The sequence below is a fragment of the Arvicola amphibius genome, chromosome 4 (genome assembly GCF_903992535.2).
Source record: "Arvicola amphibius chromosome 4, mArvAmp1.2, whole genome shotgun sequence".
Classification (NCBI taxonomy): Eukaryota; Metazoa; Chordata; class Mammalia; order Rodentia; family Cricetidae; genus Arvicola; species Arvicola amphibius.
In genome coordinates this window covers 27,311,323-27,329,111 of record NC_052050.1, presented here as the reverse complement: position 1 = coordinate 27,329,111, position 17,789 = coordinate 27,311,323, and the positions used below count along the sequence as shown (strand labels likewise).

Sequence of the window (17,789 nt, the reverse complement as noted above, 5' to 3'; positions counted from 1 at the left end):
ACTGATGGGCCTTGTTGGAGCCCAAGGTTGTGTAAATAAAAGGGCGCATACTCAAGGAAGGGAAGAACCAATTAAAGAAACACTTAATGCGCTAAAGCCATTAAAAATATTATTTTTATGTGTATGTAGTTTTATTTGCAGGGGGGTTTCGAGACAAGAGTCCCACCAACTTACTCAACCAAGCTGGCCTGGAACTCACAGAGATCCACCTGCCTCTGCCTCCTGAGTGCTGGGGTTAAAGGTGTGTGCCACATGTTTGATTCTTTAAAGTGGGTTTTTGAGAAACTATCTGGAGTCAGTGGAAGCCCAAGGAGGATATTAGGTCTGAAGTAGCAGATGGTTCTGAGCTACTATGTGGGTGCTGGGAACCGAACCTGGTTCCTCTGGAAGAACAGCGTTCTCTCTCTAGCTCCTTACTATTCATTTATTTTGGAGAGCAGCATATGCGATTTTCATAAGACAACTTTTGGAGAGGTGGCTTTCTCCATCTACCTCATGGGTCCTCAGGGTCTGAACTCAGGTCATTAGACTTGTGGCAGGGACCTTTCCCCGTGGAACTATCGTACCAACCCCTACGCCAAATCATTTTTAATGTTTTGATTTAGTGCCAGTGATGAAGGTTCCCAAGCAGAGACCAGAAATGGATGGTCAGGCGACCTCTCACGTCAGCTTCTGAGAACAGAGATTCTAAAAGCATGCTCTATTTTCCTGCCAAGTGTCCCTGACGGTGGCAGGGCTGCTTATGGGGGCAGGGTATGTCCCCAGGAGGTCTGGTGTGTTGCCATTGGTGACCAGCCAACCTTGCATTCCTGTGAGGGTTTGCCCTCTGTTCCGTGCCTGATCTACAGGGTGTTGTTTTTCCAGCCTCCCACAGGCATTTATGGAGAGAGCCATCACTCCCCCCACCCATGGGAAGCTGAGAGGAGACAGGGCAGTCTGGTAGCTAAGGGGGTGGGGTGGGGTGGGGAATAGGGAGATCCTGAATTCAAAGTCCACAGTCCTGCATCCTAGACCTGGACTGTACCCATGACCAGGGCCAACTCCCCAATGTATCTGAGATTATGATTTCTCAAGTCAGGCACTCTGTCAAGATCAATGAGTCTATGCGCCTTTATTAGTTTTAGTTAATTATAAGTCTACATGTAGGATCTGTAATTCACTGTACAGAGATGAAGAGTGTGGAGAAACATGCCAAGAAAGCTTCCTCTTCCCCCAGCTCGACACGCTGGGGGAGTAGCCTGCCACCCACTATAGGATCATACACACGCCCGTCATTCTGTGCATGCAGAGCTACCCAGCTCCCACACCTGCGGACGAGCTGAGCAAATTCCCCAGTTCCCAAGACTCAGCTGTGGATTCTCACCACATCTCATTCATTTGCCACCAATAAAGGTTTCCTTAATTATCTATTATTGAACCCAGGGCCTCTCTGAGCTAAACACCCCAGCTGTAGAGAGTCTTGCTAAGTTTCCTAGGGTGGCCTGGAACTTGTGATCCTCATATCTCAGCCTCCCAAGTAGATGGGATAATAGGATTGTATTACCATGTCCAGGACAGTTTCGTTTGGTTCTGAATATATTCACTTTCCTCTCACTAGACATGAGGAAAGGATGTGGCGGTAGCTTGTGGAGGCCTGAAAGACAATTGTGTATGACAATTCTGCACTCCTGGCTCACCGGTAGTGTATCCTCTTCAGTTTGAACTTGGCAGAGAGAGAGAAGTATTTACACACCACAGACATTGGCAAATCCCACAAACCAGGGCTACCCCTTCCATTCTGCCTCTGTATGGTCTTCCAGCACACTGCTGAGAGGGTAACCATACAGCTTGAGAGGGTAGCTGACATCAGATGTGGCGGTGCAGGCCTGTAATCCCAGCACTCAAGAAGTGGAGACAGGAGGATGGGGAGCTGGAGGCCAGCCTGAGATGCGTAGAGACCCTATTTCCAAGCGGGTAGGCAGCTAAACAGCATCCAGACTGTTCGATTCTTGAGTTGAGGGGACTGAATTTGTCAGCTATGACCCTGTTAGGAAAGTTAACAGAGCCCTGGGCAAAATCAAAGAACCAGTAGGGGTTTCCTGCTCCTCTGTCCTGAGCCTAGCGCCTCATAGTCACAACTTCTAACCTCTGTGGAAATGGGGACAATAGCCATCCAATATGAACTATGCCTCCTGTGTCCACACCCCTTCACAATGGAAAGTGGCAATTCCAATTCCCTGCCGGGAGGGTGGGTCTACTTTGCCACTTCCTTCAATCTGCACTGGATTTATGGTCTTTTCAAATATTATTTTTTTATGTGTATGGGTATTTGGCCTGCATCTATGCCTGTGCACCTTATGCATCAGTGTCTGGGTACTTTATGCTTGCAGCACCAGCAGAGGCCAGATCCCCTGGGTCTGGCGTTATAGACAGTCGTAAAGCATTAGGTGGGAGATGGGCATTGAACCTGGGTCCTCTGGCAGAGCAGCCAGCACTCTTAACATCTCTCCAGCTCCCTTGTGGTCTTTAAAAACCCACGGAATGTGGCAGAAATTGTATTGGCGCTGAAGCCTGCAAGAGTCTTCCAGCTTCTACCCTGGCCCTTTCATAACCTGAATACCTTGCACTTTTATGAAGCTCAAACAGCTGCTTGAGGCATGGGGGGATGAGAAGCCACTTAGAGAGATGGTCACCAGCACTAAGTGTATCAGACACACGAATGACATCCCGTTGCACTCTCCAGCCCAAGACATGATCCCAGGGGAGGTCAACAAAAACTTCTCAAGTGGCCAACACCCGGCATCAGGACTGGACTGCTCATAACAGCCATGTGCTCTCAGTGGCATCTCATGGACTCCAGTGGAATCAGAGCCCTTCGCCCTCCACCCTGAAAGCTCCTCTTTGTTCCCACTCCCCTGTCTAGACTGTCAGCGCCCTGAGAGCAGGGGTCACGAATGGTCTATCCTTACCAGTTGGTAGCCTAGGACAGAGCTTTGTCCATAGTTAGATCGCAAGAAACGCAGCTGAATCAGAACCCCAGATTCAATCCCTCAGAGCGGGATGTGAAGCCCCAGAGCCAATAGTCTGTAGTTTTGAGTGAAAAATTGAAACACGCATGACAGAGCCACTGGGAAGGCAGGAGTCTAAGCCTAGGGGCCCTACTGGTCTGATCAGACAAGCACCAGCCTTTCCCAGTCCTACCTTGGGCCAGCAGTGAAAGTCCAGCTCTTATCCATGGCCCCGGTAACGTCAAGGTGAGCTTGGACTCTTGGTGCCGCCTTGAGCTCTCATTACTCAGCAGCTTCTGTTCAGAAGCAGGTGATTTATGGGGCCGAGAGGCAGCTCGGCTGGGAGAGAGAGCTACTGCTCTCCTCAGCACCACAGAAAAGTAGGTTGGATTGGAGAGGACAAGCCTGTGAGCTCGGCACTCAGGAGGTCAGGAGTTCAAGGCCATCCTCATTTACCTAGGAAGGTCAATGCCAGTCTGCGTGAGAGACCCTGCTAAGGAAGAGAGAGGGGGAGAAAAGAAAAGGAAAGGAGAAAGGGAAGAAGGGAGGAGATAGTGAGAGAGAAACACTTAAACTAAGGTTGGTGGTGGAGTTTACACCCTTGTCACCCTAATGCCAGGGAGGTAGAGGCAGGAGGATCCTGGGTACTGACTTGAGCTACCCAGCAAGACCACATCTTAAAAACCACATAACAGAAGCCAGAGACGGGATCTCCCTCTTTCTTTCTATGACTTCGGTTCTTTAGCCATCTGGGGCTGGAGCTGGGAAAAGGGTCCACTGGGTCATCATGCCCACCTTCGTCTGGTGCTTGGGGATTATCCTTCTCTAGGACAAAGGAAAGCAGGAAGAAGGGTGGAGACAGGTGAGGAGTGCAGGGAGCGGATTGCCCGGTGTCTTGCCCAGATTCCCCCCTGACCTACAGATTAAAGTTCAATCCCTTTTTGGTATGCAGAGCCCTTCCCAGGCTGGGCTCACCCAGGGCCACAGCCTTATCTCTGTCTCCTTGCTCTGCCCTGACAACCTTAGAGTTGTGGCTGTTGGCTGACCTGGGACAATGGCTCTGAGTCTGTAAGGGCCCTGTCCTACCCCAACCCATGAGTGATGCCCTCCCTGAGAAGTCTAGTTCTCGGCCAGGCCTTCTCCAGCAGCAACTGCTGCTCCTACCACAGTCAGCCTGGTAATACAGAGGGACCGCTCACTCATTCCTTTGTTCCTGCATGCATTCATTCATTTGTGTCCTTATTCTGTGAGCACCTGGAGGAGTCGGCATGAGCGTTCGATTCCAGAGATTCTACAGATTGGGTTTGTTTTATTAATAGGCCCATCCTTCCAACTATGGGATGCAGAGTGGGTTAGAGTCAGGGGCAGGAATGAGGAGGGAAGCCAGAAGGCTGGGACCTCTAAGTGGTTCAAGGAGAGAGTACACCTGGGGCCAGATCCAAGGTGGAAGCTCCAACAGATGGACCCCATGGTGGGCTACAAATAGGGACAAAGAGAGCAAAAGAGGGGGTCCTGACTTGTTCCTCAGGTTTTGGCTTGAGGACTGTCTTTCCCATTAGCACCGAGCTACTGTCTTCTCACCCAGAGGGTAGATCAGAAAGAGGAGGTTTGTAGGAGAGAGGTCTATAGCAGGAAGGGGGACCTCAGAAATGGAACCTGGCAGGAAAGGGAACCTCAGAGAGGGAACTGGCAGGAGGGGGAACCTCACAGAAGGGTGAGTTTGCTCTGCCAGGAGGTATAAATGTTGAATGAAACCACTGTAGCCATCTGCTTACAGAATTCTTGAAACAAACAGAAACATTATTTCAAAATATACCAAAATCAGATCTCATCCAAAGTGATAAGTTAACTGCCAGGGGTTGGGGTGGGTGGAGCTGACATTCTGTTTTCATTTATGTAAAAGAGAATAGCTTAAACTAAAGGAAGCTTTGGAAGCAAATGTTTATGCAAATGACGTCCCAAATAAAAGGACTATGCCCATATGTAGATTATATGGAATAAGTGATCATAGGGAACACAATGTCCTACTTATTTACTCTACTGTATTTATTTTTGGTATGTGTGCGTGTGTGCATGGTGTGTGTGTGTGTGTGTGTGTGTGTGTGTGTGTGTGTGTGTGTGTAAAATGGCACATCTCCGGAGGTCAGAGGAAAACTTGCACTCGTCAGTTCTCTTATTCTGCCCTGTGAGGCTGAGGATCAAACTTGGGTCATCAGGCTTTTCAACAAATTCCTTTCCCACTGAACCATCTCTCCAGGCTCTTAATATTTTATTTTTGATTGAAAAGGTAACTGCTCATTGTGAAACACTTAAGGAATGTAGAAACACTGGAATCTGGGCACGATGCTATAGGCATGCCTGTAAGCACACATCTGAGAAGTGAGGGAAGCAGAAGTTCAAGGTCTTTTTCAGCCACACGTGAAGTTGGAGGCCAGCCTGGGCTACATGAGACCCCATCTCAAACAACAAAAAGCTATCCCTCATAAATTGCAACCACCTACACAACAAACCAAAACCTGGGGTTATTCTATTTTTCTGCAGCTTTCTTGTCTCCCCAGGACATTACAGTCTTGTGGAGGAATGAGTTGGGGATCATGTTTAAAGCCAAAGGTTCCCATGTTAAATAGTTGAGATTCAAAACCCAGGGATGCCACAGCCAGCAGCAGAGATATTTTTGTTGTACCCCATGGCGCCTCAGTTCTTTCGTTTGTAAAATCGTCTGTACAGTGGAGGTCTTCCTTTTCTGTTTTCTTTTCTCTCTTTCTTTTTGAGACAAATCTTGCTTTATCACCTTGATGGATCTAGAAGAAAATATGTGTTAGCTCACAGTGGCCTCGAACTTGCCCTGGCAGCCAGACTCTACAGGTGTGAGAAAATCAATCGGGAGGGGGAAAGAGACGGAGGAGAGCTCTGATACATAATATCTTCTCCAATCAGTAAGGCTCCCACATTCGCCAACAGCTACAAAGTATAAGATGTATCCAAATCCCCGGTCTGGACCACCAGCATAGCAGTAAAGGCACTGGCTGAGCAAACCTGGGGAAGAGGGAGCCCAGGGTTCAAAAAAACCCGACTTTCAACAGTTGTCCACTGGCCGTACACACACACACACACACACACACACACACACACACCTTAATTATTAAATCTTCTAGTGATCCTCTATTGATGGATGTTTAAACTGTCCCCATTTCCTTCACAATTCTATATGATTTCTAAAGCATCTTGGAAAATCTTTTTTCTACCCACAGTGTGCACATTTTCTTCTTTTACAAACTGCTATCAGTTTCCGTCTGCCCCTGTGCTACACGCATGCTCTATGAATTCCTGTGGATGAACCTTCCCCAGTTTTTTGGCCAACACTAGTAACTAGCAATTTTGAAATACTAAGTCCTGGCAAATAAGAGTCTTTGGTCTCATTATCTTTATTTGCATTTCCTGGGTTTTTAGTCAAGTTAAATATTATTTTGCATGTTTATTAACATGTTATTTTTTGTTCAAAAATGTATTCCTTTTTGCATTTATTTGTGGGAGGGCACATGTCACATGTGTGGCACAGATTGCACTTGGAAGTCAGAGGACAGTTTTCAGGGGTTTCTTTCATTCTTTATGTTCGTTCCAGGAATTGCTCTCAGCTCATCAGTCTCCTGCCAGGTGTCTTTACCCTCAGAGCCACTTCTTCTGCCCTTTATGTTGTTTTTGAGAGTAGTCCTGACTGACCTGGAATTCAGCACGTAGACCAGGCTGGCCTTGAACTTGCAGAGACGCTACCTTCCTAGAGTCACGACCACCATGTGTGGCTCAATGACATTTCTTAAGTCAGTCAAGAGATGATCTTAAAGTCATAAAATTTATGAAATTGTAAAGTTTAACTTTTTTTTGAGACAGGGTCTCTCTGTGTAACCCTAACTGTCCTGGAACTCACTTTGTAGACCAGGATGGCCTTGAACTCACAGAGATCCACCTGCCTCTGCCTCCTGAGTGCTAGGAATAAAGGCGTGTGCCACTACTGCCTGACTGTAACCAATTCTTTAATGTGATAATCGTCTTCATTTCTGTAATGATGCTCTTATTTCTTTTTTTTTTTTTTTTTTTTTTTTTTTTTTTTTGGTTTTTCGAGACAGGGTTTCCCTGTAGTTTCTAGAGCCTGTCCTGGAACTAGCTCTTGTAGACCAGGCTGGCCTCGAACTCAGAGATCTGCCTGCCTCTGCCTCCCGAGTGCTGGGATTAAAGGCGTGCGCCACCACCGCCCAGCTGATGCTCTTATTTCTAAACTGGTTTATTTGGACCGATTTTCCTTAAAAATAAAAAAGAATGCCTGAGGAGTGCCTTGAACTTTGAGTCATCCTGCCTTGATCTCTAAGTGCTGGGATTGTACTCACATGACATCACCTCTGGTTTATGCTGTCTCGGGATCAAATTCAGGGCTTTGTGCCTTCTAGAGGAGTACTCTACCAACACAGTTATATTCCCAACACTCACAACTAACTTTTGGCTTAGATATCTGAACTTTGTCTTCGTTATTCTTTTATATTTATTTGGGGTGGAGAGGACAGAGGATACCCAGTAAGTGTTGGTTCTCCAGACACTGTGGGTCCTGGGAATTGACTCATGTCACCAGGCTTGGTGGCAAGTGCCTTTACCCACTGAGACACTTCAGCAGTCTAGTTTTTTTGCTTTTTTTTTTCTTTGAAAAAAAATCAGTTTCTCCTTTATCTTTATTAATTTTTCTGCATTGTGCGATTAGGTCTATTTTGATTCTCCTTCTTTTGTCATCCCAAGTTAAGGGTTTAACTTAAGTCTGTTCTTTCTTCTTCTTTTTGGTTTTTCGAGACAGGGTTTCTCTGCAGCTTTGGAGCCTGTCCTGGAACAAGCTCTTGTAGACCAGGCTGCCCTCGAACTCACAGAGATCTGCCTGCCTCTGCCTCCCAAGTGCTGGGAGTAAAGTCGTGCTCCACCACCACCCAGCTTTGTTATTAAATCTTATGAATTATGTTAGCAAATCTTTACTTTTTATTTAATATGGCCAACCTCCCCCTCCACCCTTCAGTTATTTCTTTCCCATTGCTCCCTCCTGCTCTCCATTCTTTGTAACTGGTCTGGCCTTGAACTCGACTCTTCCTGCCTCAGCCTCCCAAGTACTGAGATGAGCATAGCCACACTGCTGGTTCTGCTCATTCTGTTCTTAACTTCCGGAATCCCTGGCTAGTCCCTATAGAGTTTCTTGGAGTTATTCTGCAGGTCATGTGACCTTTTTCATGCTAGACACATTGAGAGCTCTCTCTCACTGCTCTCCCCCAAGGTTGCACTCCCTGTAAAGGAGGAAGTGATGAGCCCTTTGTCTCAGGCTCTGCATCTTTAGGAATTTAGGCTGTGGTAAAAATCCAAGTACTATTGACTGGTGTGGGGGGAGCATGAAGAAGGCTCTTCCAGAATGGGTCTTCCTCCTAATTTTGCCAGGGTCTCTCCTCGGGGTGCTGAGATAGCCCAGGGAACCTCAACAATGGCTTGTGTTCCCCCAAAAGGCTTTATCCCTATCCTTCAAAGCAAGAGAGTTACATGCACATACCCCTACATTGATCTAAACAGATCAGTGGTCACCCTGAGGCTATCACAGTAGCCAGATGAATGTTGGTGCCTAGTTGTCTTTTTTTGTTGGCTTTGGGTTTTTTGTTTTTGTATTTTTGAGACAGAATCTCAAATAGTCTAGGCTAGCTTCAAATTCATTTGTAGCCAAGGCTGACCTTGAGCTTCTGATCTTCCTGCCTCTGCCTCCCAAGTGCTGGGATTACAGGTGTACACTGTAACTTCTAGTTGATGGTTTTGTCTTTCACCCAGGTGTAGGGATCCAACAGAAACACAGGATGGAGACTCAGGTCAGCTGCTCTGGGAAGGGGGTGACTATTGCCTGAGCCAACAACCAATATTTATTGTGACAGAAGATGTAGTGAGAAAGAACCAACCCTTCAGAGCTTTGGTAACATCAAAGCCAGAAGGCAAAGCTTGTGTCTGATACCCTGCTATAGAACTGTCTCTTTTCCTGCTGTTCCAACGTGGGAAGAACTGGTCTCCAAGCAGGGCCAATTGCTTCCTTAAATATAATAAATGTGGGGCTGGACAGATGGCTCAGAGGTTAAGAGCACTGACTGCTCTTCCAGAGGTCCTGAGTTCAATTCCCAGCAACCACATGGTGGCTCACAGCCATCTATATTGAGATCTGGTGTCCTCTTCTGGCATGTAGGCATACATGGAAGGAATGTTGTATTTTATATATGTGTGTGTGTGTGTGTGTGTGTGTGTGTGTGTGTGTGTGTGACTGCTCCCACAGGGGCCAGAAAGAGAGAAAGAGAGAACGAGAATGTGTTGTGGAATATTAGTTTAAGATGTGTTCCATTTGTTTATGCTTTTATGCTGTGGGACATTTGTTTAATGATGCAATGACGTGTTGCATTCCTTTACGTTGCATTTGTTTAACTCTGTGAAGCTGTGTTACTTTGCCTGTCTAAAACACCTGGTTGGTCTAATAAAGAGCTGAATGGCCAATAGTTAGGCAGGAGAAAGGGTAGGCGGGCTGCCAGGCAGAGAGAATAAATAGGAGAACTCTGAGATGGGAAGAAGAACCAGGAGAGAGATTACCAGTAGCCTGTCACCCAGCTACACAATGAGTCACAAAATAAGAAGTAAAGAAAGATATATAGAATAGAGAAAGATAAAAACCCAGAGGCAAAAGGTAGAATAATTTAAGCTAAGAAAAGCTGGCTAGAAACGAGCCAAGCTATGGTCAGGCATTCCTGAGAAAGAAAAAGTCTTCATGTGATTATTTGGGAGCTGGGCCCCCAAAGATTAATGAGTGGAAATAAAACAACAACAACAACAAGAGGGGGGTGGACATTAAAAGGGAAGATGGGCTGGTGACTTGGTTCCATCCTCATAACTCATGGTGGCAGAAAAGCTAACCCCTGAAAGCTGTCCTCTGAATGGCCACACAAGTGCGGTGACATGTGAATGGGTGTGGTCACGCACAGTGATAAAACAGTAAAAATGGAAGATACATGAAATATTTCACTTTTTGATAAGTCAAATAATTGAAGATTATTCTTTTGTTTGTTGTAGTGATGAGACGAGCAGGCCTGCTTTTCATACTGCCCAGCTCCCGCACAGCTAGCTTTGCCCTGGAAATAATTACACGGAAACTGTATTCTTTTAAACACTGCCTGGCCCATTAGCTCTAGCCTCTTACTGGCTAACTCTCACATCTTGCTTAACCCATTTCTAATAATCTGTGTAGCACCACAAGGTGGTGGCTTACCGGAAAAGATTCAGCATGTCTGACCTGGTGGCTGGCTTCATGGCGACTGCCTGAGGCCTTCTTCCTCCCAGCATTCTGTTCTGTCTTCCCCGCCTACCTATGTTCTGAGCTATCAGGCCAAGCAGTTTTCTTTATCAATTAACCAATAGATAGAAGATCCTCCCACATCAGTTTGGTTTTTTTTTGTGTGTGTGGACTTATTTTATAATAAGAGGTTTCTCGCCGGGCGGTGGTGGCGCACGCCTTTAATCCCAGCACTCGGGAGGCAGAGGCAGGCGGATCTCTGTGAGTTCGAGACCAGCCTGGTCTACAAGAGCTAGTTCCAGGACAGCTAGGACTGTCGCACAGAGAAACCCTGTCTCGAAAAATAAAAAAAAAAAAAAGAGGTTTCTCTGCATGACCCTGGCTGTCCTGGAATTCACTCTGTAGACCAGCTGACCTTAAAGTCAGAGATCTGCCTGCTTCTGCCTCACGAGTGCTGGGATTAAAGGCATGCACCACCACCACCCATGGAATTGGAGATCATTCTAGTGAGTGATAAAAATAAATTTAGCAGTCACTGACAGAGAAATTCCAGGTGCCAAGAAGTGTCTTAATCTCTGGGGTTCAGAGTTAAGCATGCTCCAAACAGAAGTCCAACCATATCATTTCTCTACTGTGTTAGATGGGGTTATATTGCTATGATAAAACACCATGACCAAAGCAAAAGTGGGAAGGAAAAAATTTATTTGATTTATATTTCCTTATCACTATTTACCACTGAAGAAAGTCAGGATAGGAACTCAAATAGGGCAAGAACCTAGAGGCTGGAGCTGATGCAGAGGCTGTGGAAGGGTGCAGCTTACTGGCTCCCCATGGCTTTCTCAGCCTGCTTTCTTTTCTCTTCTTTTCTCTTTTCTTTTTTCTTTCTTTCTTTCTTTCTTTCTTTCTTTCTTTCTCTTTTCTCTTCTTTTTTTGGAGACAGGGTCTCTCTGCATAGTTCTGACTATTCTAGAACTCACTATGTAAACCAAACTGGCCTCGAACTCACAGACATCCTCCTGCCTCTGCTTCCAGAGTACTGGGATTAAAGGCATTTTTCCCCACACCGCCCGGTTCAGCCTGCTTAAATGACTTTAGCCTGTGTCAAACTGACATAAAATTAGCTAGTACACATATTAAACAACAACAAAAACAACCCCCAGGAGTTTCCTATCTTTTAGAAGCCAAATTCTTAATGTCCTAATATAAAGCCCTCAATAATCTGGCTTCGTGCATTGATGAAAATTCTCTCTAGAATCTTACCTCTGAACCCTGCACCACAGCCACTCTGGGATACTTACATTATCCAAATATTGTGCTCTTTCATTGGGTTAGGGAGTGACACAGCAAAGCCGCTAACTAGTCAATATTGATTGACAGCAAGGCTCTAGAAAGCTCATGTGCAAAGGTCAAGAAAAACAAAAGATACACCCCCCCCAAAAAATGTTTGAGATCCAACACAGGCGCTAGCACAGCTAAACTTTGAATTAAAGAACAATCTAAGATGCAGAGGCCTGAAACGGAGAAGCAGCTCGAAGATGGAAATGGCGTGGGTCACTAGGTGCGACTGAAGGCAGCGTCAAGACTTGTTTGAAGTTTAAAAGCCATTTCACTTTTCTTGTTCCCTGAGCTGACTCAAATGGAGCTTGAGTTTCTGCCAGATCTAAGAAGCAAAGAAGGAAGAGGGGGAGGAGAAGGAACCGGGGAGAGAAGAGGCCGAAAAGGAGAAGATAGCACAGCTTACAGATTGTTTTCCTGGGCACCTCCCCACTTACCCCTCACGCAGCTCCGAAAGTAGCAATGTCTTCCGTCTGTTCCAGGAAGGCTGAGGCTCGGAGCTGCCGCACCCAGCTAAGACCTGGAAGAGCAATGGCTCCCACACAAACCTTGTTACTTCAAGTTTGTATTGCTCTATGCTTCCCTGCAAGGAACTGGAAGCCACGTGGGGAGATCTTATATTGATACAAGAACAGGTGTGAACTCCTGAAAGTCAAGAGTTACCTCAAGTCATCATCAGGGAGCATCTGAAAGGCGGCAGAAAAGTCGGAGAGAAAATGGCCTGACTAAATATCCTTAGAACTTCAAAAACATTAAATAATAATAAAAAAAAAAGATCCAGTGTGTACCTGTGTGTGTCACACATGTGGAGGTCAAAGGACAGTTTGGAGGAGTGAGTTTTCTCCCTGCACCCTGTGGGTCCCAGCCATTGAACTCTGGTCACCAGGCTTGGCAGCGTACATTTGTACCAGCTGAGCCACCTCACCAGCCTAGAAGGTTTTTTGTTTGTCTTTATTTAAAAACTAATTTCTTGTCTTGGTGGGGCAGTGAACATTTTTAATCATATCTCCCAGGGTGTACAGGCAGGAAGATCTTTGTGATCTCAAGGTCAGCCTGGTCTACAAAGTGACTCTTAGGCCAGCCAGGGCATCGTAGGGAGACCTTGTCTCAAAACACCAAACCAACCAACCAAAATCGTCACCTGATCATCTTTGAGTCAGCCGGAATGTTATAAACAGATTAGAATCAGAGCTTTGAGGCACCCAAATCACAGGTGTGAAATGTTTGGGCAAATTTTAGAGCAACATTTAGGATTGGGGTCATGTTCAGGCATGTATTTTAGTTTGCAAATTGCAATACCATCACCAAATTGTAAAGCACCAAGATCCCTAGCAGAAACCCAGAGGAGAGGCATAGCTAAGAAAGGCCAGTGAGATAGCTCAGGGGCTCAAGTGCTTGCTGGGAAAGCCCGACAACTGCCTTCAGTCCCTAGAGCTCATGAAAGAAGAGGACCAACTCCACACAGCTGTCCTATGACCATCACATGCACACTGGGTGTTCATACACCCACACTCATACACATACACAGACACATACACACACGTGACCAGGTAAGTTTGCTGCGTAATTTCCCCCAAGGAAATAACCAGAGAAGTAGCTAAAGATTTCTATGTAAAAATGTTTAGTATAGAATGTCAACAAATGCCCAACAGTGGTGGTTAAATGAATTCTTGAAAATCCACTGACAGGGACATAGCTGCAGTTTCTTTAAAAAAGATAAGAATCGGAGAAAGTAAGAACTTCAGTAGATCCCAGCCAGCACTGTGTAAAAACTCAGGAGCGGCGGTTTGCACACCTGTAGCTGAGCGGCGGTTTGCACACCTGTAGCTGAGCGGCGGTTTGCACACCTGTAGCTACAGCACTGTGGGAGGCGGAGATGGGAGGACCACTGGAGCTTGCTGGCTCCCACCCTAGTTCCGGGTTCTCTCTCTCTCTCTCTCTCTCTCTCTCTCTCTCTCTCTCTCTCTCTCTCTCTCTCTCTCTCTCTCAAAGAAAAGAATTGTGGTTATCACTTCACAATGATTTTCTTCTTGTTTTTGTTTGTTTGTCTGATTTTGTTTGTTTGTTTGTTTCGAGATAGGGTTTCTCTGTGTACCGCCCTGACTGTCCTGGAACTCTTTGGAGACCAGGTTAGCCTCAAGCTCATAAATCAGCCTACCTCTGCCTCCAGAGTGCTGGTACTAAAAGCATGCACCACCTCCCCCCACCCCAATCCTGCTTCTTCTCACTTTTTTTATTTGTAGTTTTTGACAGAGTCCTTTTTTCTCTTTTTAATAATTTACTTCATTTTATTTTATGTGCATTGATGAGAGAGCGTCAGATTCCTGGAACTGCAGTTACAGACAGTTGAGAGCTGCCATGTCGGCGCTGGGATTTGAACCCGGCTCCTCTGGGAGAGCAGCCGGTGTTCCTCACTGCTCAGTTATCTCTCCAGCCCCAACAGAATTTTAATTGTATAGTTTGGGCTGTCCTTGAATTTGTTATGTGACCCAAATGGAACTTAAATTTGTGATCCTCCAGCTTCAACTTCTGATCCACTACCTGTGTGTGTGATCCAAATTTCCTACAACAAAGATTTCTAGGTTTGAGGCCCAAATATTTTTCTACAAATTTATTTTTTGGGGGCTGGAGAGATGGCTCAGCGGTTAAAAGCACTGATTGCTCTTCCAGAGGACCCAGGTTCAATTCCCAGCACCCACATGGCAGCTCACAGCTGTCTGAAAATGTAGTTCCACGAGATCTGACACCTTCACACCAATGTACATAAAATAAGGTTAAATAAATCATTAAAAATTTTTTTTAAAAAACATGAATTTTTTTTTTTTTTTGCGGCCGGAGGCAATGCAAATGTTCATGCCATGACTTATGTGAAGGTCAAAGTGCACCCGTGTGAAACTGGTTCTCTCCTTCACCTCTATGTGAATTCTAGGGATCCAACGCAGGTCACCAGGCTTGCATGGCAAAATGCCTTCACCCACTGAACCGTCTCACCCACCAGATACATTATATTTGATCTTCTGAGAATTGAGTTCAGGCTCAATTAAAAACATTAAAACATTAGTTAAAAACATTAGTTACTATTGGGGATAACTTTGGTTTTTTTGTTTTTGTTGTTGTTTATTTGCTTTTAGTTTAGTTTTTGCTTTTTTTGCTGGGGATAGTTTCACTGTGAGTTTCGGAACACTTAAAACGGTTTAAAAAGTAAACCAGACCTAGACGGTTACCAGCGCTGGTCAGAGGTCCTATTTCTGTGGCTAACTTGTATTTTCTTTTTCATGTTTATGAGAAAAGCTGGTGAGGGTTGCAATCAGATTCATGTTCAAAGGCAGGAAGAAGGCAACAGTGCTATAATGGTTTATTTATTCATTTCTTTATTATTTATTAGTGTTTAGGGATTCAACCCAGGTCCTTGTGTATGTCAGGGAAATACTGAGGTATGTCATACACACACACACACACACACACACACACACACCACACCACACAAATCATGTCTCTCTCTCTCTTAGGTTTTGAGACAGGGTCTTATTATATAGTCTAGGCTAGTCTTGAATTCTCTTTCCTCCCACTGAGATCACAGCCTTACACCACTATGCCTGGCTACTGTTCCCTGGAGAGGTGAGTTAGCCCCTCCCCTGGGGAATCTAGCCTGTGGTTACTTCCATCTGCACACTGTGGTGGTAGTGGTGTTTTGCCTTAGGAAGCCGGGTCATAGGAGGCCACGTGGCTTCCACAAGGCTCTCTCTATGTGGACTCTTCAGAGACTCCCTCTTGGGATACTTCTTCTTAGAACCAGCAGCTATGCCATGAGAAGCCCAGGCCCTGCAGGGAGTATAGAGGTCATGCAGCAACAGCGCCAACTGAGCCCAGTTAGACTCGGCCCAGGGGTTAGCCTGGGAGTCTCCAGTCTTGTGCAGTCTGACTCAGGAATCACCAACCACTCGTGGTTATTTAAAGTTCAATTAAATTAAAATTAAAAAAAAAAACCTAAAAAACATTAAAATCCAGTTCTTAGCCACCCGGGCCACAGTTCATGGGCTTCAGTAGTCCGTGTGGCCAGCACATTTGACAGCACAAATGAAACCTCTTTCTGGCTTTGGAGAAAGTTCCAGATGATTCTCTGTGAGTGTCTGAGTCTTCCCAGTCAAGAGGTTCTTGTCATTGTAGAGCAGAGACAAGCCAAGCATGCCCACGTGCCTCCTGAATTCCTGACCGGCGAGGTCCATGGACACAGCACAATGGGTGCTTTCTACCATGAGAGATGGGGTTTTAGGACAGCTTGTTATGTGGTAATAGTGACTGGGGCAAACCCCTTTGAAAAGAAATGCTCCCCCACAATCTATCCCAGCTGACTTTTGGCATGACATTGGTGAAGCTGAGTCTCCGTGCTGCCCCTATTACAGTGAAGCCTGGAGAGCATACTAGCAGGGGGAGGGGCTGTGGAATCCATTCAGCTTGCACCCGTGTCTGCCGCAATTGGTTGTGTATAATTTTAGTAAGCCAGGCTACATAATAACATATGCAGCCCAAGCTTTAAAATGTATTTTAAGTACTCTAATAACATTCACTCTTAGAGAACTTTAAATAAATGTTCTTTGTACTCAGAATGTCGCCAACACAGTACTGCTCCTAGAATCTGTGCTATCATCTCTTGCCAAAATCAAAATTCTCTCCTTGTGCTAATGGAAAGTCACTTCGAGAATTGGTTTAGACTTTTGCTCGTCAGGATAATAAGGAGGGGGCAGGTTAGATGGAGGCGTTCTCCTCTTGGTCTAACTTGCCTCCATGAATTCCTGGCATAAGAGATGAGTAGGTTTGTTCCAAGTTCTCTAGTATTGCTTAGTTACACTAGAAGACACACCTTACACATAGTGCCAGTTCGTCCTGGAGAAGGCCAGGCCCTCTTTTACAAACCTGGGGAGAAGCTACAGAAAACCGCACTGAAGTTTCCTCAGACACTCCATTGCAACCTTTGAGAAATAATTATGAAAGAACTGGTTTCGTTGGCAATAACTCAATGATTACTTTGTAGTTTGGGTTTGTTGAGATAGGTTCTCAATTTGTATTTCCAGCTGACCTTCAGCTGCAGATCTGCATGCCTCACCTCCCTCGGACTTTCTGCCCCCTTGCCTATCATAATATATAATATATATTAGAGGTATTATATATTATGGTATAATATATATTACCATATATATGTGTGTGTGTGTGTGTGTGTATGGTAATACATATATATATATATATGGTAATGTTTCATGAGGCCCAAGCTGGCTTCTAATTTACTATGTAGTTTAAGATTACCTTGAACTATTGATCCTCCTGCCCCTACTTCCCAAGTACTAGCATTATAGATGCTATCTACCATACCTGGCCCATAGCATATAATCTTTGTCTATGACAGGATTTCATTGTGTATCCAAGACAGACCTAGAACTCAAAATTCTTCTGCCTCAGTTTCTCCTAGGATTAGAGTTGTGCACCACCACACCCAGCATATAATTTTTTACTAATTTAAAAACCTATATCTATGGTTTGTGTTGCACAACTATTTAAGAAGAAACAAGTCACAATAATAACATATTTGTAGTTGCCTTATTTTGCATTAGAGGTAAAAAAAAAAGATCAATTCTCAAGTACTATGGACCTTAGTAAACATTCTGGGAAGTGGCCATTCTCTAGTAATCTTGTTTCTGTTTACAGGGAAGCAGAATAAGAGAAAATTTAGGGTGGTTTCCTCTCAGAAATAAGGATGAGGTGTGTGTGTGTGTGTGTGTGTGTGTGTGTGTGTGTACAGTTCAGGACACTTTAAATCACTGTACTTAATGATATTGGATCGATATTGGATATTTACCAATCAAGTGTTATCTTTATTATAAGACACACACCCCTCCAGGATTCCTTAAAGATATGAGGATGTGGAAGGGAGGCTGTGTTTCTAGCAAACACATTTCTTTCCTCTCTTGACTTCGGGATTCCAGGAATTGTCTAGTAGGTCTTTGCATATGCTAGGCAAGGGGAAACAGACTCATGCCAGCTACACATTTTCCAATTATTTTTCTTTTACTTATTTATTGTAGAGATAGGGTCTTACTATGTAGCCCAGGCTGACTTAAAACTTGTTATCCTCCTGACTC

At 45.1% G+C, this 17,789-nt stretch overlaps 1 long non-coding RNA gene across 1 annotated transcript; it reads right to left on the bottom strand.

Annotated features, from left to right (window-relative positions):
- Nucleotides 1-5,239: 5,239 nt before the first annotated feature.
- On the bottom strand, nucleotides 5,240-12,423 carry LOC119813616. Its single transcript, XR_005285201.1, has 2 exons — nucleotides 12,093-12,423; nucleotides 5,240-5,788 (listed from the first exon to the last, which is right to left on the bottom strand). It is a non-coding gene; the product is annotated as an uncharacterized LOC119813616 (long non-coding RNA).
- Nucleotides 12,424-17,789: the final 5,366 nt, after the last annotated feature.